Below are 25134 nucleotides of genomic sequence, written 5' to 3'. Positions count from 1 at the left end.
CCCTCGCACAGAAACAAAGACCTAACACAGCCCTAAATAAATAAATAAATGAATTAAAAAAAAAAAAAAAAAAAACAGTATCACTCCCACCCATGCACCAATTAGTAAAACTAAGTTTGGGTTCATGTATTAACAGTCGTGGTCAATTAAAAAGCAAAGTCTTTCTGGCAGAAGTGCTACCAAGCTGTGTCTCTCTGGCTTGTTCAGTTGACTATTTAAACCTAAAAGCAGTACTTTACCCTTTACCTTTTAAAGGTCAAACTTGCTGGTTTCAACCCAGCATCCTGGCCTCTTGTTTTCCTCTTTGATTCCAGTATGCAGGCTGGGTCATCGTCAAGGCTGATGAGCGCCTCTCTCTCTCACAGCCTCATCCAAGTCTTAGCTAAAAATGTTGATCAGAGGCTCATCAGCAAAGTCAAGTCTCCAGCAACAGCAGCGTCCTCAACTTTCAAACCAGATTATAGTGAGGAAGTTATGCCATGTGACACACACAGGGAGAAGGGAAATTGCAAACTGGTGCCAATAATCCACTCTTCCTGAAAGTAAATAGAAACGGTCTTTCAAAAAATCCACCAAAATGAAGTTGAAGATATTTTAAGTTTTTCTCCTTCAATAGTAGGCAAAAAGAATGCCTGAGATATTGCTTCTTTGTATTCCTATGAACTTTCGCTGTGAATGTCAAACAGAATAAGCGGTCATCTGCATAGTCTCATCTGAAGAGGCGCAAAAGGCTTTTTATTTTATTTGTGTATTCATTCATTCAGTCAATCAATAAGTCATCAAGCATATATTACGTGCTTGTCGTATTCAGGAAATGTAGTGAGCTCAGGACATTTAAGATAAAGCATATCTCTGCCCTTGGGAGCTTAATCACATAAAGGGGGTAATAGAAACTCAAATGAATGAAAGAAGCGTTAGAAAGCTTTACCACCTATTAGAGTTTAATAAGGTGATATAAAATTAGGATACAATAATACATAGTATATCTATATATCTTATATCTAAAAATATTTCTACATCTACATCGATATCGATGTAACAAAACAACACGGGAAAAGATTATGGAAGTTTTCATTTAAAATCTCAACGGATAGAACAGATGATTTCTGAAGCAACAATAATAATGTGATGTATTTTATAAAATAAAACTATACAATGTTTTCTCACCAAAGTCACACAGTTAGTAAGTAGTAGAAAAGGACTGAGGTGTAGGCCCTCCACCCCGAGACTGCACACTGAACTATGACTTTATCGTACTTCACCTTCTAGAATGTCAAAGTTCAAAACAAGGATTAATTCCCAGTGGTGCTGAGGATATTTGAAAACTCTCATGAACTGATAGTGTGAATTCAAATTGCATGGTTTTTGTAAGGCAATCTCCATATGAATTACAATATAAAATGTGCATGCCTAACCTATAAAATACTCAAAAAGGGTGCAAAGGTATTTGCGTCGTGGTGGTCATTGTAACATTATTTACAATAGAAGATTAACTAAATAAATGTTGGTGTAGCCACTTAATAGAACTCTATGCAATCATTTAAAAAGACAAGACAAAGGCAAAAGTGTAGGGACAGAAAGCAGACTAGTGTTGCCTGGGGTTGGGGTGGCCATGGGCCGTGACTGTAAAGCCGGCAGAAGGAAACTTTGAAGGGTGATGGAAACGTCCTAACACTGAATTATAGTGATGGTCGTGCAACTGGAAAAAGGCACTGAAAGCTCATCAAGCTGTACACAAAGTCTGCAAGATTAGACACCAGATTATCATCAGGAGGTATCTCTAGGTATGCAGATTAGGAGGGACTTTCACCATAAACATTTTATTGCTAAGTGTTATCATTATGAATTACTTTTGTAATAAAAAAAGAGTTCTTGAGAAAACCCTATCTCATATCAATAAACAATATTATATATAATTATGAAAATTCACTTTCCCAATAACAAGATAAAGATGACAATTCATACCACTATTTTTGTTTGTTTGTTTGTTTTTTTGCGGTACGCGGACCTCTCACTGTTGTGGCCTCTCCCGTTGCGGAGCACAGGCTCCGGACGCGCAGGCTCAGCGGCCGTGGCTCACGGGCCCAGCCGCTCCGCGGCATGTGGGATCTTCCCGGACTGGGGCACGAACCCACGTCCCCTGCACTGGCAGGCAGACTCTCAACCACTGCGCCACCAGGGAAGCCCCCATACCACTATTTTTTAATGAACAAGGCCCAAGTATTAAAAATAATGATATGATCACTATTATTGATGATGTCTTGATTGTCTATTTGAAAAACCAAAGAGAATCAACTAAAAGACTATAAAATTTTAATGAAGTTAATAACAAGGTTAGTTATGAAATAAATGTTCAGAAATCAGTATTTTCCTATCTATTAACAATAATTAAAGAGAAAATATAACAAAAACAGAAACTAAAAAAATCCTCTAGATTAACTCAATAAGAAATGTATAACAACCTGTATAAAGGAAACCACAGACTTCCTGGAGGTTAATAAAAGAAATATAGAATAAATGCTATTTTCCTAGATAAGATGAGACTATTTTAAAGGAGTCGATTATCTGCATAAGAATAAAGAAGACTTTTCTAAAGTCAAAGCAATCGATGTATATCAATTAAGTATTAAAATTTATCATATAGTCATAAATTTTAAAAGAGGCATTTTAACATTCAAATATATGACAGATCAGAGGAGCAAAATATCATTTCTCAAATATATATGTGAATAAATCCTATGGTAAAGATGATATTTCAAAGTAGAGGAAAAAGGACGATTTAGTCAATAAGTACTGTGAGACTCAGCTAACCAGTTAGAAAAATAAAGTTAGAGCCCCTCATCTCACTTCACCCGCCAAACAAATTTGATGTGGATTTAAAACCAGTCCAGGATTCCAAAGGCAATGTCTCTGGTTAAAAAATGCAAATCCAGTGATAATAGTCCTGTGAACACTGTGGTTTTTAATGTCATGGGGATCTTAACCTAAACATGAAGATCAAAATTACAATAAAAGTAGAAGCATCCAGACCTTAGGGAGAAACAATCAACTGTCTCCAGCAGTGTGGGATACTGAAAGGACTGGATTTTTAAATCAGACAGATTATGATTGAAATCCTGGCTCTACCACTTACTGGCCAATCACTCAATCTCTCTCCTTGCCTCAGTTTCCTTTTAGGTAAAGTAGAATAAGTAAAATTAATAATATATTCCACATTAGATATTAGAATTAAATGAAATAATCCATGCAAAGTACTTTGCTGTCACTTACATAGTAAACTAACATACTCCCTATCCATCTGTATTAGTGAGCTTGGGCTGCCATAACAATATACCATAGACTAGGTGGTTTAAACAACAAAAATTTATTTCTTAGGATTCTGGAGACTGGAAGGTACAAGACCAATGTGCTGGTCAATTCAGTTCCTGGTGCAAAAAGCTTTCTTCCTGACTTGCAGATAGCTGCCTTCTTGCCGTCTTCACTTGGTAAGGAGAGAAAATGAGCTCTCTGGTGCCTCTTCCTATAAGGACACTAATCCCATCATGAGGATCTCACCTTATGATTTTATCTATCTCTGCTTACCTCCAAAGGCTCCATCTCCAAATACCATAATATTGGAGATTAGGGCCTCAACATATGAACTCGGGGGAGACAAAAACATCAAGTTCATAACACTCTTCCACACCCTTTTATCTCAAACTATTTGCAGGACAAGAAATGCTTAGCTATGATTTTTATTTTGTTTCCCTAAAACTAAAGATAGATAAGAACATTTGGCAAAACATTCCCTGATTTATTCATGACATTTAATAAGCACCTACTTTCTTACAGATATTGTACTAGGTACTAGGGTTATAAAGATGAATTAATCAGACAGCCTTCAAGGGGTTCAGAATCTAACAACCGCCTATTGAGAATGTCTCACTTCTTCCTTAAAAATGACTATTTCCCTCCCTTTGTATGACAGTCTTAATGTTAAGAGCTTTCATGTTTCTCTGGTCATTTCCTTCTTGGATAAAGCAGCACAGGTAAGAAGGCAGCCTTTATTAACTCAATTGAATACATAAAGGAAATAGGTGCTTAGAATTTAAGGACATAAAATAATATTTGTATATGCTCAGCACTAGGGGAAGAGATGAAATGAAGAAGAGTTCTTTTTAAAGTCCATGTGTTTGAACGTTTTTGTTTTCTTAACAGACTGTATTCTTTAAGGGAGCAGTCCTCTTTGGATTCTTCACAAAATTAAAGCAAAGAATCTTTTCTAAAAATATTTACTAAAATAACTTCTCCATTTGATCCTCAAACAGCTTCATGAGCAAGAAGTAACTCTCCTCTTCAGTAGCTTCATAAAACTGAAGTGAAAAAAGGTCATAATATCAATGATAACAGGCCTTAACTTGGAAAACAATATTTTATCAGTATCCGGCCATGCCGCAGGCCATTCCTTTTCAAAGGAAAGGTTTTCATTCATGTTGTTTATGATGCAGCACACAAGAAATAGGGAAATTCCAGGCAGTAATTACTGAAGCAATGATCACTGATTGTTTCAGGTAAAGAAACGGAAGTTCAAACCATCAAGTGCCATATAAAAGGTGCCACAGCTGATGTTTTTGTACATTTATTTCATGTTTCTTTTATTCTTTACAAAAGCGATACTAGCTCATGAAAAAAATAATCAAACAAACACTAAGAAAAAATATAAACTGAAAAAAGTAAGTCTTTGTCCATCTCTCGCAAACTTTGCCCCACTGTCCAGAGGTAAGCATCCTAGCCCATTCCGTGTGGAAAAGTGTAGGCAACTAACATTAATGTATATAATACACTTTTTCAATATGTAAATTGGATTAGCTAATAATAATATCTTGCATCATACTTGTATCAGTAGCAAAATACTTTGGAGAGCTTTCCAGAGCAGCACATGTAGCTCTATCTCATTCTATTTAATGACAGCTCATTTCCATAAGAGTCCAAAACGGGATTCGTTTTTCCTGTCTCTTGGTAACCACTGTCCTTCGTACCATGCAAGGAACTCTCTTCCTTAATAAATTCAAGAATTGAATTGAGAAAAGGTCATAATATCAATGTCAACAAGACTTGACTTTAAAAACAGTACTTATCAGTATCTGTCCATGCCAGGGACCACTCCTTTTCAAAGAGAAGGTTTTCATTCACGTCGTTTATCAGGTAGCACCCACAAAATAGCATAATGCCAGGCAATATCCTCTCTTTCACACACACGGCAAAAACTGAAAGACACAACCTGTTTACTGTCTGTGTCAATGCAACACAAGCCTCAAGTAACTTTTCCTCAGACCTTGCAGCTCAAGATAACTATCCTCAAGTTCACAATAATAAAAATTAAAAGAACAAGAGAAGAAAAATAAGGTTTCTTCACGCTGGAGATACAGAGACCAAACAAATCTGCTAGTTAAAATTCTGAGCTGTTAGTTTGACAGACATAGACTTTAAAAGACAATTTCTCAACATTCAAGTGTAGCCAGAGGTAACGGAACATTCTTTTCCCAAACTCAATCAGGGCCTTAAAATGCTGCCTTGTTTGATTCAAAGGGTGGAGTTCCAGTTACAACGAGAACAAGAGAAGCAGACAGAATCCCAGAATGCTCAGAAACACGCAACTCAGTAGGTTTGCGAGAAAAGAAACCTCATTTAGGTAAAAAGATTAAAACTCCTATTCAGCAAACATAGGTTTTTCTAGGAATACAAAACCCAAAGTAATCATTTCGCCTAATCAAATGGGTGTCCTGTTGCTCTGTAATCAATGATAATGAATGGATTCTGTAAACTGGAGTATTTATAAGCCTTTTCAACGCAGGAAAGCAGCACTGCCCTTTGCAACCTCTCAGAGGAGGGCAGAAACGGAGATGCCTATCTTCCTGCCTCCAAGGTCTAAAGGCCAACAACGTTCATTAGCTATTTATCTACCTGTGTAGAGCCACATTCAACACAAGATGCCATCTAAAACCTCACCCAAATGGAGACATGCTGAGAAAAAAATTAGCCAAAAAAGCCAGACATTCGAACTTGAGAAAACAACAGAGCTAAAAGGAAAAAAATAGTGATTTAATTCATTCAGGTGTCACATTTTTATTACGTGCCTTTTCCGACAGGCACAGTGTGTACTAAGGATCTGGGTATAATAAAACTCAATCTCCATACACAAAGAAATCCCAGTTTAGAGTGGGAGACAGAGACGTAAACAATTAACCATTCAGTGTTATAAACACCATGATGAAGATGAAGTCATGGAGCCGTGGGAGGAAAGAGAGAGACTCCCTAATCTTAAATGATACGTAGAATAAAAGCACAAAGAGAAACTAATTTTGAATCCTCACTGGGAAACTGATCACAGTAGTTGACTGAGGAGGGAAATATCTACTGAAAGATAGAACTAGAGAGCCTTACTTTCATTGTATACATTTATTTTTCAACCTTTGAAATATGAACACTTTGCATGCATCACCAATTCACAAATTAATTAATTAATTTAAAATAAAATGGTGGGTAAAAATGAGTAAAGAAATTAATCCTTGTCCAAGGTAAAGAACAATAACTATCTAATATCTGTTTATTCACAGTCAAAAAAATTAAGAATGCATTAGTACCCATGACTAAATGATAATGCATCTGAATTTTTATAAGCATGTTTGAAATTCAAAAACGTGCATTTTATAACAAGGTCCCATGTTTTCACGCAATCAAATCATAGCCTTAGCAAAATATGATGCTGTTCATGGTATAAATTGGTAAACCACTTGATAGAACAGTTGGACTTTATTGAGTGAAGGTGAAGATATGCCTCACCCATTTCCAGTTCTGGGTGGATACTTAAGATGGTTCTCAATCTTTAATGTGTGTCAGAGGACTAGTTAAATCCCAGATTGCCAGGCCCCACCTCCAGAGTTTCCAACTAAGTAAGGTCTGGGATGTGACCAGAGAATATGCATTTCTAATGAATTCCCAGGTGATGATGCAAAGGTCACACTTTGAGAAGCACTGCTTTAGAGATAATCACGTACATGAACAAGGATATTCATAGCAGCATTTTCCATAATACACCAAACTGGAAACAACCCAATCACTATCAGTAAAAGAATGCTTAAGTTGTGGTAAAATGGTACAATGGATTACCATATAGCAATAAAATAAGCTGTAGCTTCCCACAATAATGTGAATGACACTCAGAAAAATAATATGTGGCCAAAAAAATGCAACACAAAGAACAGTATGATTTCATTAGTATAATGTCCCAAAATAGAAAAAAAAAATGAAACTACTATATCATTTACAGATGCAAACATAGACAATAAAAGTATAATGCAAAGCAAGTGAATGGTTATCTCATGAGTCAGAATATCGGTTACCTCAAGGGTGGAATGTGGAGTTATGATTGGGGAGGGTCACATGGAGGTCTTCCGGGTGCTGGCAACGCACTGTTTCTTGACTTGAGTGGCAGTTATCCCAGTATTGGCTTTGTAATTATTTGTTAAATTGTACGTATATGTTTAATGAACTTTCTTTACAAATGTTATATTTAACAATAAAAGAAGGGGAAAATATATGCGAAAGGGAGATAGTATTAAAGAAGTGAGTGAGGCAGGAAAAGCTTCATAGAGATGCTGAGACATAAGATCCAATAATGGAAGTTTAAATCTTTTTAATTAAAAGAACTACTATATTTGGATACTTGAAAATAGAGTTGTTAAATAATTTTTTGAATATATTATTCTGTTGATAAGTTAAAATTTTAAATTACCAATTTTATAAAATTCAATGAAAGGTTTCTTAAATTAATAACAATTTCATCTCTCTGCCAACTCAATGGGAATAAATTTTTTAAAATAATCTATTTTATTACTGCTTTTAAGATAAATAAAAGTTTAATTGATTATAATTAAATATGCTTTAAAGCCAAGAATCAGGCCATTTTCTGTGTTGGGTAGGTTCTAGGTGCCAAATTACAGATGGAAAAATCATTTCTGGGATTGAATCTTTTCAGCAAATGATTACAAATCAACCAACATTTTGTGATCCAGCACATCCTTCTCTCTTCTTTCCCAGAAATAGACAAGAATTCTTTCCTTCTCAACACATGATCGTCACTTTAATCCATGAGAGGTAAAAGGTTTTTCAAAATATCTACCTCTTTAGCCAAAGTTTTTAGATGAATTAAAGCACATCTGTTACATTGGTTTGGCCAAAAAGTTTGTTTTGTTAATGAGTATGTTGTTCAATTAATTTCTTGGTGAAAATGAAAAACATCTTTTATTGTTACGTAAAACCAAACGAACCTTTTGGCCAGTCCAATATTTCTCCGTTTCATTTTGCTGAATCATTCCTATTTGCTTCTTAGGGGCACTATCTTGAAGTAGAAATTAGTGTTCCTTTTGACTCATGTATCTATATAATGATGTTTGATTATTTCTAAAGTTAATAATTACCTCCTTATTCTAAAGCCTGAGATGATGAACCACATAGTTCTCCTTCTAAGCTTCTCCAGTCTGTACCTTCTCCTGACTCAAGAAAATCATAAGTTGACCCAAAAGTTGTTTGTCTCTAAAAATTCAGGGACCCATACATCTTTCATTCATATGTGAGTTCCCACAAATCCACTAATAAATCCATCATTTGGGGTAGAAGAGTAAGAATGATGGTAATTCAAACATCTCACTGAATGTAGAAAGGCACTTAGAAATGTATTCAGGGGAAGGACATTTGTGGCAGTCAATTCCAGAATATCACGATACCTTGGATCCATCTCCCAAAGAACAACAAAGATATCACTTATAGTCTTTATCCCTTCTCCACCATAAAGCTTCTCTTAATGCTAGTCCACATCCAATGTTACTGACTCCTCCAAGAAGCCTCCCCTGAAATGGCTCTCTTCTCTCCAGGAGGAATTATGTTTTGCCTCTCTGTGTTCCCATGGCACCTCGTACTGGTCTCTTTTACAATTACCTTCCCAATGTATTGCGATTACTTAACTTATATGTCCGCTGCTTCCACTGCTCCTTGAGGGAGTGGCTATGTTATATTCATCTCTGAATCTACATATAACACAATAACTGATACTCAACAGACGTAGTATTGAACTGAACTCTCTCAACTTTTCCACCAGCTTAAAATAATCTTCTTCTGGCAAAAGTAAATGCTGACAGCAGACCTACTACGTGTAAAGTACTTTCTTAGAAATCTGGGGATGCCATCATGGAGATTTAAAATTAAAACTGCCACTAAATAAAATATAATGCAAAGGATAAAAAGTGTTATAAATGCTTAAATAGAAAAATGAACAAAATATATGAAAATGCTGAAGAAAGAAAAACCTTTTCAATTAATGAGCAGAGGAGGACGGAAAAGGAAGTCTCCAGGCAGAAAGCAACACCACATAAATGACACTCTGACTTTCAACCGCTAATTATCCAGGTTTGAATTACTTGGAATTATTTTTTTATTCCCCACCTCATCTCATACAGTCAATTGGAAACTCCCAAACATTCCTTTTCTGGGAATGGCCCCTATATCCACCACCTCCCTTGCAATTGCCCTCCTATTGCCTCATCCATTACCTCTGACATGAAATGAACAATTGCAATAAGCTTTTAGCTAATCTCTTTCTTCCTTCTTTCTCTACCCTATCAATATATCTTACAGTCTTTCAGGATTATCCTCAATGTGGAATTCTAATCCTATCATTTCTCTGCACAAAAGCCTTTAATGACTCTCATTAATGACCAAATTAATTTCCAGTTCCTCAGAGCCAAAGCACAGCACAATGTGGCTAAAACCACAATTTTAGCCTTATCTCCAGCCATACCCTTACTTTGACCCTGTGCTTTGGCCAAACTTGGCTGTTCAACATTCCTCAACAGCCTCTCCATCTTTCTGCCTCATTTCTCTTCCTCTACCTGCTGTGGCTTCCCTACCCATTTCCACTAGTCAAAATCCCCGCCTACTTGTAGAAATGGCTCAAGTGGCTCAAGTGGCATTTGCTTGATGTAGCCTCCTTACTGGCTATTTTTTCTACAAAACAACCAATGTGATCTCTTCCATTCTGAATGTCTATGGCATCCTTCTTTGGATTCTGTGTTGTTCTCACTGCCCAATTGATGTGGACTCATGGAGCTATGTAGGGCTTCCCACACTCTACAAAACACACTCCCTTCCCCAATCCTACCTCCGCCTTATGCCTGGAACTGTTTTAATAAGGAATTAAATTTTTATTTGAGAACAAAGCAGCACCTCATTTCTCTCAAGAACTCCTCAAGCACCTTGCACAGGGTCTGACCCTAAGAGTCTTCCATTCAAGTTCAACATCAAAAATGGATATTACTACAGAAACACACCCTCATGGCTAGTTGAAAACATGCAAATCTAAGATAACATTTTACATTATTGTTTTAGGGAAGAAATGTAGGTGTCACTAGCAGGATGGGATTTGGTGTTATTCACCTTTGTTCCCCCACGATCCTTATGCCAATTTGGCCATGGAAAGCATCTGCCTAGTGAAAGTACACAGACTAACAGTAAGTCTTTATAGATAAATTAGTTTGGCAGACAAGAATTCTCCTTAATTCTTGGAATAATTTAAAAATCAGAGTCCAGCCAAGATGAAATGTTGATCTGAAGGGCAGCAGCTAACACCAGGATGCTAAGTGGGAACTGGGCAGCCTAGCTACCTGGGTATTTCTGCTGGTGAGGATTATAAGTCAAGATGGCTCCGCTATTGTCATCCATGCCTTGCAAGCCTTAAGAAGTTAGAAACAAACTGAGAAATGTAGGAAACTTGGATCCCCTTCAAACCAATATTCCTTAAATATATGTTCATTCTTCTAGTGGGAGTAAGTAACTTTTTACTAATAAGAACTATACACATAAACAGATTTCATTACTAATCCAGTTCTAATGTCCGAAAGAGAGTCAATTTCTGGAAAAAAGAATGATCAAAACAGTTCCTCATTTTCGTAGAGTTCCTGTCCTTATAATTTTTCCAAACAAGACACAACGTGAGAGGCATATAAAGATTTGGAATTTAGATAACATAATACATCATTCATTCCCAATAAACAGAAGCATGGCCTGCATCATTTGGTTTTAAAATTTCAGCTGACTCTGAATGCCAAGGATGAATGCATTTACCATGGTGCAAAACGATCAAAGATCAATGATCAATGGAGCTATTATCCCTTCTCCCACTTACAGAGTGATATAAATTTCCACTGGATAGTATTTTCAGTGTCAGTGGGAGTGGGAACACATTTAGCCATCTTATTCTGGTGATGTTTAACAGCTGATCTCTTATATACTAGTGCTCCAGAAAACTGCCCAGCTGGCCTTCCCTGTTAATGGGGCTCCTAAGCAGTTACGAGTTACTTTGTGTGCAGGCATTGAAGACTCTTCTCCTCTCCTCAGTTGTTTTCCAGTCTCTCTACGAAGTGAAAGTTTTATTCCTTGTTAAAGCAATTTCGTTCATCAATAGACCGGTAGGTGGTGGGGAGGCCCTACCTAGCCTGTGCTCTCTACATGATGCACAAGGTTAGAAAAAGCTTTATGTAACTAATACACCTTTTTCATAGCTGTACATCTGTTCATGTTTGTACATCACTTCTCAAACGAAATCATGTGTGTGAGAAGAAAGATAGAAGTTACTCGCCAGGACTTCCCGTTCTAGACATTAGATGGGCTATCGAGTAATCAATGTAAATTACACAAAGTCACAGAGGTGTGAGCCAAATCTGCACAACGCCCTCATTTGAAAGGTAAGAAAATCAAGCTCCAGAATGGGGAAGGCACAGTTATCTGATGACACAGTGGGCTAGTGGTAGACTAGTACTCACGGCCTCAGAGATCCATGTTTCCCCCAGCAGTGTTGAGCTGGTCAATAAGTCCCTAGGAAGACCAGGAAACCATCTTCATGACATAAATTAAGGGGCTGATTCATCTCCCATTCACAGTCTGATGCCTAAAAAGCCCCCAGCAAATTTCTGAGGGAAAACAAAAAGGGAAAATTGGTGGTACTATACATATATGAGTGCATACATTTTAGATCCTTATTTGAGATTAGACTAAAAACAGGCAGAGAATGGAGCATGAGGACCCTTGGAGACTGAGAAGCCAGAGCGAATACCATCAGAGACATGAGAAGCTCAGAAAGCAAAAGGTTGGCAAACACTGGAAATAGGCTTCCCCCACCCCAGAATTGAGGATGGAGAAGGCAACTCTGCATGTACATGTAAATCCCACCTGGAGAAAAACAGCCAAAGAAGCTTGTAACAGTCTTAGGGGGAGAAATCGTTTTTAGAAATGATATGGAGTTTATAAAATTTTGCAAATTGGGTAGTTCAGGAAAGTTCTAGAACGGGAACCTATGTGGCAATTTCAGTGGGCATTATCCATCTGTTAGCCCAAAGTGAAAGGCAGGACAATAGAACAAAAAAAGAGGAAAGAGAAAATGTAAGATCAAACAGAGACAAACACAATAGCCATGGTTGAGAGAAAGGTGCTAACGGTGCCTCTCCTGGCTGCTCTACTACATCAGCCCGAGCGCCGACCCTCCCCATCTGGAATGATTCAATTGTCACCTCCCAAGCAATACTTTTGCCTCCAGCTTGAGCCTAACACTGATGTCCAAGGGCTCTCAGACCCTTTGTGCTCCAGTGACTTACTCATTGCTCACCCCTCCTCTTGAACTCACCAAAGCTGACTCCCATTTATCTTTCAAAGACCAGGTCAGCTTTTATCTCATCCAGGAAGCTTTCACTGATCCCCCAGTCTGTCTAAGAAGCCCCTCCTCTGTGCTCAGATAGTACCTAGGTTTACTCATAACTATAATCATCCCCAGAACACTATCCTACAAACCTTGATTCACTTGTCTGTCCTTCTAATTAGATTGAGAACAACTCGAGGGAGGGAACTCTCTTCCTTTCCTTGGTATCCTCCACACTTACCACAAGGCATGGCACAGAGTAGCAAGTCACTGAATGTTTCCTGAATGAAAGAATATTCCTAACGTTAAACCTGATGATGTAACATATCTGCTTGCAAGTTCTCCAGGGCCAATGATATAAAAAACATTCAAATTCCTTTGCGTACTGTACTATTCAAGGCTCTCCATGGTAGGAGTCCAGGATATCTTTCCTACACCAGGTAGCCTGGATAAGCTGATGCTTCCATCATAACTGAACTCCTGTACTTCACATAAATTGTCTGAATATTCAGCCCAACCAGTGGGGAGCTCCCCTTAAGGCATTTCTACTACAGATGAGCCAGAGTGACGTAATGCCTGTCCACCAACAAAGGCTCAAATAAGCTGTCCAACACACAAGGTGCGGCCTTCAAACATGCTGATGAAACAGGGCCATAATACTTCAGGAAACCATAATGCCTATTTCACAGCAATGCGCTTGAATCTTTTGTCAGTAACCACTGGCTTACGCAGAGCCTGGTAGGCATGCGGACGATCCGAGTTGGACTAAGTGCCCTGTGTGAGTTTCAGCAGAAGAATGTCTGAAGATCTCTGATGGGAAGAGAACCTTCTCACCCACCACTACCCCAGCCTTCTCCACACATATCTTATCATTATGTTATCTTGAAACACAGGGATCTATGCCAGGGGATTAAATTTTATTTTGATAACCTATAGAAGGTTCATCTACCTGGCCCCAGGGAACAGTTACAAGGGGCCGTCAGAAGTGGGATGTAACTTTTCAGCACTATAACTTAAAGCCTCCCTAATGGAAAACAGGGACCAAGAGAGGTCCCAAATGATGAGCCAGGGTGCTGTTGACATAGATGTGTAAGCTGATTATAGCAAAGAGAGAATCCACTTCCCAGGGGCCTCACTTAGAAGAGGCTGAAAGTTAGTGCTGGAAAGTGAGCTCTGAATCTGAACCCCTCTCTATTTATGACTGACCCTTAACAGATAGAAACACACATGTGCTTGCCTTTCCCATTGCATGGTCTCTATGTTCACACCCAGAGCCTTTGCACAGGTGATTGACTTACTTATCTGCTTAACCCAGTCTATCTCATCGGTAAAGATCCACTTAAGAGGCCAATAAGTCTTTCCTTATTCCCCGGTCAAGCTTGATTATTTTCTCCTCTCAAAACCCTGATGAACATCTATTCAGCACTCATGTCTTTATGCCCTGCAGTACAGTCTTCGGTGTTCATATATCCCTCCCTTCTGGACTGTGAGTTCCTTAGGGCAGAGAACACTTTCATCTCTTTGCCCTGCTGCTCCCTAGAGAATAGGGCCTGCCTAAGAGTAGGGACTCTCTTCCCGACAGGCACACACCATACTAGCCTGGAGCAATGTTCTGAATAGCGATTTCCTAGGTGAACAAGGCTCATGAAGAAAATTAATAAAAGAGAAAAGACTCCTCTGACTCGAGGCCAAGGTGGCCACTGTCTCTCAGGAGTCGTAGAAGTGTTTATAAGGCAGACATGATAATAAAAGATCATCCCACCACTAAGACAATCACAGCTTCTAGGATTCCATAAGTGCCTCCTTTCAGTGACATCAGAGGGCCAGCCTGGACAATGCCACTCCACACTACGATGGAAAACAGATATTTTTCTGTACTTAGTCCAGTTGGACCAAAGTGTTTAGATGAACACCCAACCATTCCTGAAGAGAAAAAGAAGGATGTGTTGGCAGAAACATGGTATCTAGGGATAAAGATCTAAACTTCGGGGGCTTCCCTGGTGGCGCAGTGGTTGAGAGTCCGCCTGCCGATGCAGGGGACACGGGTTCGTGCCCCGGTCTGGGAAGATCCCACATGCCGCGGAGCGGCTGGGCCCGTGAGCCATGGCCGCTGAGCCTGCGCGTCTGGAGCCTCTGCTCCACAATGGGAGAGGTCACAACAGTGAGAGGGGCCCACGTACCAAAAAAAAAAAAAAAAAAAAAATCCATAAAATTTGGCTTTACTACTTAACAGCTTCTCAATTCTGGCATACAAGCGTTTATCACTTGTAATTTTCTTATGAGGAGTCTTCTGCAATCTTTGGTCAGTAGGAAGTTGATGACTACTTTCTCGGTGTTTTTTTTTTTTTTCTTTACTAAAAAAATGTAATAAATACAACTTATTTTCTCTGTGTAGAACCCTGGCTTTATTCTATGTTTGTATATGTTGCATCTTCCTTATTGCTAATTTCTGAGCAGTATGTAATTTCAGTTTCGATTTGTTCTCTGGCCAAGTGTTATTTGGGAGAGTTGGCTTTGTTTCAGTATAGTTTATCATTACCGGGGACTGGAAGTTTTGGTTAACTTTTGTTATTATTTTTAGTTTTATTTCATGGCCAGAGGTTTGGGCTTACATAAGTTAGGCATTTTACCACTTATGAGCTTTTGACTGTTAAAATTATTTCTTTTATGAGGGTGGTGTTGGGGGAAGCCATATTCTCTCTTCTGGATCTTTGAAACCTGGTTCTGAATTAGTGAGAGAAAAATAAACTCATAACCCACCAGGACAAGAAGACGCCACAAACATCTCTTAACCCCACCTACCTTTGCTTGAGCCACTTTGCTTTGGTCTGTAGGCTATGAATCTGTTAAAGTAGAAGCATAGTTTCTACAGAATATAATGGCTAGACTCACACAAAAGTGATGTCTGGAAGCAAAATTTATTCAGCAATGAAAATACCAGATGCTCTGTACACTTCTATCGTTTAAAATTTTAAAGATTCTTTTTTTTGACATCTTTATTAGAGTATAATTGCTTTACAATGGTGTGTTAGTTTCTGCTTTATAACAAAGTGAATCAGCTATACATATACATATGTCCCCATATCTCCTCCCTCTTGCGTCTCCCTCCCACCCTCCCTATCTCACCCCTCTAGGTGGTCACAAAGCACCGAGCTGATCTCCCTGCGCTATGCGGCTGCTTCCCACTAGCTATCTATTTTACGTTTAGTAGTGTATATATGTCCATGCCACTCTCTCACTTCGTCCCAGCTTACCCTTCCCCCTCCCCGTGTCCCCAAGTCCATTCTCTACATCTGCATCTTTATTCCTGTCCTGCCTCATGGTTCTTCATAACCTTTTTTTTTTTTTTAGATTCCATATATATGTGTTAGCATACAGTATTTGTTTTTCTCTTTCTGACTTCACTCTGTATGACAGACTCTAGGTCCATCCACCTCACTAAAAATAACTCAATTTCATTTTTTTTTTATGGCTGAGTGATATTCCATTATATATATGTGCCACATCTTCTTTATCCATTCATCTGTCGATGGACACTTAGGTTGCTTCCATGTCCTGGCTATTGTAAATAGAGCTGCAATGAACATTTTGGTACATGACTCTTTGAATTATGGTTTTCTCAGGGTATATGCCCAGTAGTGGGATTGCTGGGTCATATGGTAGTTCTATTTTTAGTTTTTTAAGGAACCTCCATACTGTTCTCCATAGTGGCTGTATCAATTTACATTCCCAACGACAGTGCAAGAGGTTCCCTTTTCTCCACACCCTCCCCAGCATTTATTGTTTCTAGAGTTTTTGACCTGTTGTGAGTTTTGTGAGTTTTGACCTGTGTGAGGCGATACCTCATTGTGGTTTTGATTTGCGTTTCTCTAATGATTCGTGACGTTGAGCATCCTTTCACGTGTTTCTTGGCCATCTGTGTATCTTCTTTGGAGAAATGCCTGTTTAGGTCTCCTGCCCATTTAAACATTCTCAGCAAAGAATGCCGACAGTATCACATGTTGATTTGACTGCAACATATTCACATTATTTTGTTTATGAAACACCAAGATAATTCATGATGTTTTTTTTCAACACTGTTGCTGCCTTACCCTTTCTCTTTCTTCTCCAGATTTACTTTTTCTCTTTCACAGCCTATTTGGTGCTGGCACCCTGTCTGCTATCCTGCCTTTTTCAAAGAACATTTGAAACCCAGCAGCTTCCTAAGAGGCTCATCTAACCATGTGTTTATGTGGGCCACCTTTCATCTGAGCAGCTCAGGCTGTCTCAAAGACATTAACTCATGGCTCTTCTGGGACATGCTCAGTAAGTCATAATTATATCCACCCTGAATGGAGGACTGCTCAGAACGCCGATGACTAATGGAAACTTACCCAAGAAACTGGATGAATTTGGACTGAAGTGAAAGTCTCTGACACTAACAGCCTGGGCTCCACATTAGAAATTACAATTTTCTCTATTACGGTTTGAAGTTATCTTTCCCTTTAAGTTTAGAATCATGAATTTTTGAGTTGACAAAAACCTTAATCCCTATCATTTGTTATCTCAGACCAAAGCAAAGAGTTCCAGGAAATGTAAGAAATGAAATAACACGTGCTTGAAATAGAGTAGGTCTCTCTGCTATTGCTTATAGATCTATAATTTTCTTCATGGACCCATGGGGTTTTTTTTGTCTTTTTTTAAACCATCCCCTCCTTTCCTCCCTTTCTCTCATCTCTAGTACCTGTCAGATGGTTTTACACAAAAAATTGTTTACTTTACCTTGCATGTACAAAATACAACACAACATAAATTCAAACTAATTATGTGCAAAAACCATCTTAAATGACTGAGAAGAGATAGTAGAATCTCTTTAAAGAAATTCAGTTTTGTTCTGCTTAGACCCATAGGTAATTCAAATTAGGCTATTAAAATGCTCCCTAAGAGATACATTCTTTGAAGTTAGGTATTAGAGATGACCACATTTTAATTATGTGCCATGGGTACTGTAATGCTAGGTCTGCACTGCTAACAATATCACTAATCACATGCATAGTGGTGATGCACATCCGTGCATCAGTTTGCAGTTGACAAAATGCTTTCAGAACTATTATCCCCTTGGATTCTCCAGCTCCCATACCAAGAGAGGAAAGGACATCATTAATCCCATTTTACACACAAAGAAACTCAAGGTCCATAAGGTTAAATGATCTACTAAGAGAGAGGGCAGGACCAGGAGCTGAGATCTGCTGCCTCCACACCCCTGTCTTCTCAGTAGATGGCCCCATGCTTTGGTTCCAGCCCCCGGCATAAGTTTCCCTGCTAAGACTGTGCTTCGGGAGGACAGGGGCTGAGTCATAGTCACCCCTGTACTCTCCACAGCTCTACACAGAGGTTGTGCTCAATAAATGTTCTTTACACCAAATGTAATTGCATTGAAAAATTGGATTAAGTTGTACCAAAACCCCTATGGCCATCCTTTGGGTTAAATACTGCCTTATTTTCATACAATTCCTGCCTTAAAGGGCCTAAGTAATGAAGCTCTTCCTGCAGGGCCAACTCAGCAATTAAGAAGCCTCCTGTGCTCTGGCTCCGGGGGAAGACTGGCAGGGCTCCAGCTTCCTTGACACCTGAGCCTTCTCATCCTCTAACCTTTGGTTCAAGGCCCATCTCCTCCAGGAAGCCTTCTCCACCTCACCCATCCTAAATCTTCTCAGATTCATGTGCCCCATGCTGGATACTTTACACTCACAGCTTTAATTAAAACCTACTCTACCTTCCTCGTCAAACAGACATCCACAGGGACCAATTTTAATTTCTCTGCCTCTTCCCAGCACTGACCAGAGTAGCATCTCATTTTCGGTAGGTTCCCAATAAACACTGACTAATAACTAATAAACTCTGGGTTCATTAGTTTCTGAGTTCAACCTTGGCCAGATGTTGAAGTGATCCTACTTCTAGCCTTACCCCAGCATCTCACACCTCCTTGGACAGCCCAGGGTATGCCCTCTACTTGGCTAAATACACAACCAAACACAAAGGGTCATGGCTCCACCTCTGAGCTGCTGCTTCTTCCTATCTGTGGGCTTTGAACAATAAAGCACCCTGTCTCCTGCTACCTTGTGTAGTCTTCAAACTCCAGACAGCTATAGTTGGTTCTGCATGCAGCAAAGAGAGAGCCCCTAGTTCCACTGTATCGGTGCACAGAGTTCCCTGAAATCCAAATAGCCCCTGTATGGCTCATCCATATGAGTGGCTAGGGGATGACATAAACTCACAGTAATCTCATGTTCTTTAAATGGTTCCACTGCAATGCAGCACTCAGCCTACTCGCTCTCTAGGAAAGGGTGGCTCAGCTCTCAGTGGCGTGGAAGGAAGTGCTGAGAGCCCAAGGAAAGACCTAGTGCTGAGAATGCTGTGGCAGGGTCCTGATGCTCACAGCTCAGGCTCTTAATGATGCAGCACTGACAACGGTAATCGGAGACAGAGAAAGAGACACAGAGGCAAAAGGGGAGTGGAGAGAATGAGAGAAGCAGAGTAAGAGAGAGAGAAGAGAGAGAGAGAGAGAGAGAGAGAGAGAGAGAGAGAGAGAGAGAGAGAGAGAGAGAGGCTTAGCAAAAGACAAAGGGGTAGTGCTTGCTGAGAAGTTTCCAGGTGAGTTCTACAAGTTTCCAAGCCAGTTGTCTGGTGGAACCTTGTTCTTTTTGTTACTCCCTCACAGGGAGAACTGAAACCACCTATCCATGTAGCTGAGCTATATCTAAAAGTCCAAGAAAAGGAAATCCCAGGAAAGCAGAGCTGGAGCTTAGCTGCAGGAGGCCAGTTTATAAACTACCTCTAAAAACCCATCCCTCCCCTTTCTCCACTCCACATCCCCAGTCATTTCCTGTTTTAGGATACCTTAGTGCCCTCCTCCTCCCCCAGAATGAAACTGGTTTTCACAGAAGAGTGTCCACATTTGTCAGGTAAGGTTCGGAGTCACCCATACTTTCCTACCCCTCCCCACCCTAAGAAGGGTGATGGTGTCAAGCCTGATCACTTAGCATGGGACATTAGTCTCTAGCCCATGAGAAAGAGACTCCAGGCCTGGTCTGCAAGCTAGAGTCTGCCTCTGTCTGGGAACTCCCTCCGGATGCTCTGGGTGCTGGGATTGTTGGCCCATTTCCCCGTGATGGGGCACTGGAGGCCCTGCTCCTGAGGATAACATAGCTCCTGGCCATTTATCAGCTTTTCTTGCAATGTGATTTCTCTTTCTCCTGAAGTCATTTCTTGGCCATTTAATTTTTTTTTTTTCTTTGCCCTTCTAGTTCTACAGGTATTTATTGGGCACATATTGTAATTATAAACCCAGTTTCAGCACAGGGAGCAGAATAAGAGTTCATTGTAAGCCAGATCTAAAATGACAATGTGGGGTGTGCAAGAAGCTCACGAGCATAAGAGGCCAGGACCCCAGGCCCCCAGTCTTTGGTGAAAAGTCTCAGCAACAGAAAACTCACTCAGAACCTGAGTGCAGAGGAGTACAGCTCTGAGACATCTAATTCCAGACACAAGTGGCTAGAGGCAATCGCATCCCTCATTTATAATTTATACTTAAGTAACCTGACACAGCTTGTAGATGAACTGGCTATGGCCTACAAAGATGCCTGTGTGAAGGGGCGCAGAGTAAGAGGTCAGCACAGAGCCAGGCCACAGCCTAAACTAAGGTAACGCAGTTATCAAAGGAATAGTTGGAAATGAAGCAGGGGACTCCATATGGCCCTGACATACTGTCTAACAAGACACTGACATTTTAGCTGGAACTGCAAGAATGACAGGAGTTCACCAGGCAGTAGAGGGAGAGGTAAGGCAGGATGTTCTAGAAGAGGGATCATGGATTGAGTTGTGCTCTGACACAGTGGAGGCTGGAACCCAGAATACACAGGTATCTACATTCCCAGGCCTTGGAAATCCATTGTTGGCTTGATTAGAAATTACTGAAGCACCTGTACTTTTCCTTTATAGCAAGTCTCATGGTTTGTAACTATGTATTTGTAAGATTTGGTCATATTTGTCTCCCCCAACCTCTACTCTATCCAAAACCTACTCCAGAAAGGCAAAAATTCCAACTTTTTTGCTCACCATTGTATCCTCAACACCTAACACAGGCTTTAGTACTTAATGGGATTAACTAAATATTTGACAATGAACATATAAAAGGGTAGACTACAAACTCTCTGAGAGCAGCTCTATCAGAGCACTCAATGCTGTATATTAATAAGGCATTGTTATTTGTTTGCAGTTGAACTAAATTAGACATCAATTCATATTAAAAGTACCATGGACTATGCACACAGTATTAATTTTATCATGTTTGAAGGTAACTATTTTGTGGATGGGTTTCCCCTCACCTAGCCCCATTTCTCCCTTCTGTAGGATGAGACCCATTTGAAATACATATGCATTTTTTAATCTTAGATAAAAGGCAACTTCCTTAAAATGTGTTCTAAATCTCACCAATGTGTACTAAAAGTAGCAAAAGGAAAATGATTCACCTCATATGCTGCTGGTGGGAATATAAATTTGTGCAGCCACTGTGGAAAACAGTATGGAAGTTCCTCAAAACACTAAAAATAGAACTACCATATGACCCAGCAATCCCACTCCTGGGTATATATCAGAAAGAAACAAAAACACTAATTCAAATACCTGCACCCCAACGTTCACAGCAGCATTATTTACAATAGCCAAGATATGGAAGTGTTCATCAACAGAAGAACAGATAAAGAAGATGTGGTATATACATACAATGGAATACTACTCAGCCATAAAAAACAATGTAATTTTGCCATTTGCAACAACACGGATGGATTTGGAGGGCATTATGCTAAGTGAAATTAGTCAGATGAGAAAGACAAATACCATATGATATCGCTTATATGTGAAATCTAAAAAATACAACAAGTAGTGAATATAACAGAAAAAGGGGCAGGCTCACAAATATAGAGAATAAGCTAGTGGTCACCAGTGGGGAGAAGGAAAGGGGGAGGGGCAGGACTAAGAGGTACAAACTATTAGGTATAAAATAAGCTACAAGGATATATTGTACAACAAAGGGAATATAGCCAATATTCTCTAACAACTATAAATGAAGCATAATCTTGAAAAATTGTGAATCACTATATTGTACACCTATAACTTATATAACATTATACATCATCTACACTTCAATAAAACATAAATATGTAAATATTTTTAAATTAAAAAGAGAATCCAATAAGTAATTGACATTGTAATTCCATTAATATGGGCCACTCTTGAGCCTATATTTTGGAAAAAACAGGACAAAGAATTAGGAGAAAAACATAGCAGACAAACAACTCACACTATAGGTTTTGTAACTGCATGCATAAATAAAATTTTAGCCTGATAAAAAATCAAAGGCCTTCTTTATTTGGTCTTAGAATCTATTCTTGCACATATATTGAAAAAAAATAAATTAGTTAAGTTTTGCAACTGTAAAAAAAAAAGGATAATTGTTCAGAAGAATACAGTAAGGATATTGACACTCAGTCCCTACATTAAATATGTGAAACTTTAGTACATTTATGATTTGGAAAGACCAAGAGATCCAAAAGATGTTCTTGGTGCATAACGTAAGGATGCAAGAGAAAATTCTCTTCAAGGCAAATCTGTATTAGAGTGCGCTGGCCGGGGGAGAGGGGAGGAAATAAAACAAGGCTGATTTCCACTGGTCTCCCTCCTAGCTCTCAGCCACAACTTCTCCGGTAGTGGCCAGGCTCTACCCTGGGTGTTTCTTACCTAGATCTGGGCATTGAACTGTTTCCTTGACCTCCACAATCCATCTACATAATATGCTTTGGAAGCAATTCCCCACTATAGATGTCACCAGCTCCCAGTGAAACAGCACAGTCTCATTCTCAGAGACCTCTGCTGACTACTGAAAACCTTCTCTAACTCTGTATCTCTCAGGGATGTAGGGGTAATGCCACATATCTGTTCTGGTCTTTACTTTTCTGGGTCTAACTGACAATCTTAATAGCTCCTCCCAGCAGGGAAGGCCAAGATTATTAACCAAAGCCCAGAGAAGTCTAGGTATCCAAACTTCTCCATTTTGCAGATGAGGAAACTCAGACAGACCTAGAGAGGTTAACTGACACACTCAGGTCACCAAAGGAGAATGAGAACACAGAACCCTGCCCTTAAACACATGCTCCTTCTTTTCTCCTCCCCTGCATTGTCTCCTTTCAATAGCATCTCCTTATTAACATTTCCTACCTCAGTTCCCACTGCCATTACACCACTTCGGTGTTCACATTCTTTCTTGTCTTCTCAATACTTTGCCCATGTCAGCCCCACCACTTCCAACAGCAGGCTCTTCTCCATTCAAAATAAAAAGTTATCATCACTGAAAAGCCAGTGCAAAGCCTTTCCCTTCCATAATCCATCACAGTACACTGGCCCAAGAATCCTTTCTACCTCTAACACCTAAAGTCTGGACCCTTCTTTGACACTTTGCATGAACTTTCTTTATTTCTTATACTGTTATCCTTTGTTCAGGGAAATGCTTCTTCCCCACTCAGGGTAAATCTTGCCCCCCAGAAAAGGAGCTTAATTATTGATACCTCTCTATCACTTATTCACTTCTCATCAGGGGAAAGTAGCAAAGAATAAACTCATAATTATAGACTCAGTTCCTCTCTTTTCTTCTTGGAAATAAGCTCTTCTACAAAGAGTGGTTCCTCTCTGTTCCCTGGGGAAAGAGGCACTGCATGGTTAAGAGTGTAAATCCCTCTAATTCTGGACTTCAGTGTCAGGCCACCTACTGGGAGCTATGTGCACCTCAGTCTAGCCTTTATCTGCTAGAAATAAATGTACTCTATTGCCCTATATGCTTTATCTTTGGTATGTTTCTCAACTGGTCCACAACTCAGAGAGGAAGGGAGGGAGTTCCTCTGGATACCACAGCATTCTATTCGGATATTTAAGTCTCACTTTATCATTTAATCACCGCTTTGTATGCTTTGTCTCTTCATTGCTAGTGTGAACTCCTCAGAGGCAGGAACAATGGAGTGTAATTTTTCATATCCCCCAGAGCACTCAGTTCCAAGCTTTGCACATAGCAGGTGCTCAATCCATTTCTATTCAGTGAACTATTTGTTGAAAACCTGTAATACCTCCCAGCAATCAAGTAATTTTTCTTAAAGTGTTTTCACCATAATTCTACCACATATAAAGATCCGTAACCAAGGAAACATCTTCCCCATTGCAGCTAAAACGGGTCCTTTCAGTTTAAAAAAATCTCCTTCCATAAGTACTTATCCTCCTCCTCCATCATTTCTCTGACTCTCTCTGCCTGTAGAAATAATAAAAAAAATTTTAAAGCACTAATAAAGTCTTGCAGAAGGAGAGCCAGCTAAGGCATGGTAGTTCTGATTCCTCTCTCCCTCTCTTTTCATTCATAATCCCTAAGAAGACATGCCTGCTTTCAGACGCAATGAAGCCTAAAGTTGGTAGAGCTTAGACTTATTGTTTTTCTGCCAGCAGACCCCATGTCAGTATGACCTGGGTGAGCTTGAGACACCCCTAGAGACTCCCAGGTGCAGTATTTCCTATCTTCTGTCTTATGCTGCTCCAACTCATCTCCCCAGGACTGACTCTTCCTACTTCTGTGTCCACTTATCCAGAGCCATACTTCTGTATCACCCCACCCTGAGTATGACCTAATGGCTGTGATTTCTCTCTGCCTTGCCCCTTCTGGGAATTTGCTACCACTTCCCCACCGCCCCAGTTCTGTTAGTGACATATTACTGTACTTCACCTAATTTTGCCAAGCCATTCGGTGCATGTGTAGAACCTCTGAGTAGTCTCCACTAGGACCTTTTTTAATAAACAGTTTAATTCCCCAGCTTCCATCTGACCTGAGGCATTTCCTCTAATTCATCCTTTTTCCTCACCTCAATCAACCCATCATCATCAAAACAGCCTGAGTCTACCAAAGGGAGTCCAAAATACAAGATCAGAGTGTGAAAGAGAAAAGGAATTTTTAAGATGTTCTAGTCTGACCTTTCCTTTTCTTCATTGTACAGATGAAGACACCAAGGCACACAGAGGTTGTTACTAAAGTGAGCTAAAGGCAAATTCAGGACTAAACCCCACTACAGCTGACAACCAATTTTATACTCCAATATTTTTAAAGAAATAGAAAATAACACAACAACTGATATTGATTTGCCATTATTGTATAAAAGAGAACTGCCAAAATGATACAGATTTCTCACAAACCAATGCCTCAAATTCAAGGTATTTGCAAACTGAAGATATATTTTCAGCAGTTTTTATGAGGTGGATATTAAACTGTAGCACACAACAAGCCTGAATGTTCTTCTATCCTGTGAGACCAACAATTCAGTCTTTTAATAGTAGACAGTTGC

The sequence above is a fragment of the Kogia breviceps genome, chromosome 11, assembly GCF_026419965.1.
Source record: "Kogia breviceps isolate mKogBre1 chromosome 11, mKogBre1 haplotype 1, whole genome shotgun sequence".
NCBI classification, from domain to species: Eukaryota; Metazoa; Chordata; class Mammalia; order Artiodactyla; family Physeteridae; genus Kogia; species Kogia breviceps.
Note: the sequence above shows the minus strand (reverse complement) of the source record.